Below are 1534 nucleotides of genomic sequence, written 5' to 3'. Positions count from 1 at the left end.
TATATATATATATATATATATATATATATGTATGTGTGTATATGTCTGTGTGTCTGTGTTTGTCCCCCCAACATCGGTTGACAACCTGGTGTGTTTGTCCCCCGCCTACACTTGGCAACCGGTGCTGGTTTGTTTGTGTCTCTGGAACTTAGCGGTTTAAAAAGAGCAACAGAATAAGCCACAGGCTAAAAAGAACGAAAAAATATGTACAAGGGTCGATTAGTTCGTCTAAGCCCCTTCAAAGTGGTGCCCCAGCATGGCCACAGACCAATGATTGAAACAAGTAAAAGATAAAAAAAAATAAAGATTACGTTTGGGAATCCAGATGGAAAGTTTAATGACGGTTGTTTCTGATAGGACCCTATGGAAGAGGTGCCTGAGGGATCTACCCACTAGATAAGCAGGGATAAGCCACTACCCTCCTGAAAACAGTGGTCGGCGAAAATGGATGGATGGGTAGATGGAACTTGCTTATTTGAGCTAATTGACTGAAGAATTATTTGTGAAATAAGTTTTAAAAATGTAGATTAAAATTTATGTAATAAGAGATGAAATGCAATTCAAATCTACTTTTGAAGAGGGAGACGCTCGGTTGGCAGGCGTTATGGAGACACAATGTCGAACGGACATGAAGCCGAACGGAGACATGATAAAAAACAAAACAAAAACATTCCTACCTACATAGTTGAATGACCATTTTAGTCTGTCAAATGGTCATATTGTGGGATAAAACGATTATCATATATTTTCGTTTGTCTTTTCGGCATCTTGTCCATTCGGCTTTATTTCCTTTCGGCATTGTGTCCGTTCGGCTTCTTGGCTTTGGCTTCTTGTCCTTCGGCAAAACTGCATTCGGCATTCCGTCCGTGTACCGTTCCAATAGTAGTCCTTGGTTTTGACAAGCCTTTGATCTATACGCTCGGGCAGTCCTTCCTACGGATAGCATTATAAAATGGCGGCGAGCTGGCAGAATCGTAAGCTCACTGGCCAAAATGCTTTGCGGTGTTTCGCCCGTCGCTCCGTTCTGAGTTTAAATTCCGCCGCGGTCGACTTAGCCTTTGATCCTTTTGGGATCGATAAATTAAGTTACAGTTGCGTACCGGGGTCGCTCTAATCAACTGGCCCCCACCCTCAAAATTTCAGGCCTTGTGCCTATAGTAGAAATGATTATAAATAGTCTTTACAACTACATCGTACCCCCAGAGGCAAGTAGTAGCCTGTATGTATGTATCATGCTGGTTTCCGTACCCCTTTGAGCAACACCAAATTCACTCATCCACCCACAAACTTTCCTATCATTTATAAACTCTCTTATAAACCCCCACACAGTATTCCAACTATGAGTTGAATAGATCTCACTGGAGTAGAAGAGGCCCCCGTAATTTTTGACAAAGCCGTGGGGGGGGGGGAGACAGCTCTTCTAGGAGAGAAAGAATCTCCGACATAATACTTGCAGTCGAGATAGTATTAGTAGAAGAGGGAGAAGCATTTATACAGCTATTTTACTGTCTGATCAGACACCGACTTCTGCATT

This window comes from Octopus bimaculoides, chromosome 9 (assembly GCF_001194135.2).
Source record: "Octopus bimaculoides isolate UCB-OBI-ISO-001 chromosome 9, ASM119413v2, whole genome shotgun sequence".
Classification (NCBI taxonomy): Eukaryota; Metazoa; Mollusca; class Cephalopoda; order Octopoda; family Octopodidae; genus Octopus; species Octopus bimaculoides.
The sequence above is the reverse complement of the archived record's forward strand: the minus strand, read 5'-3'. Positions refer to the sequence as shown.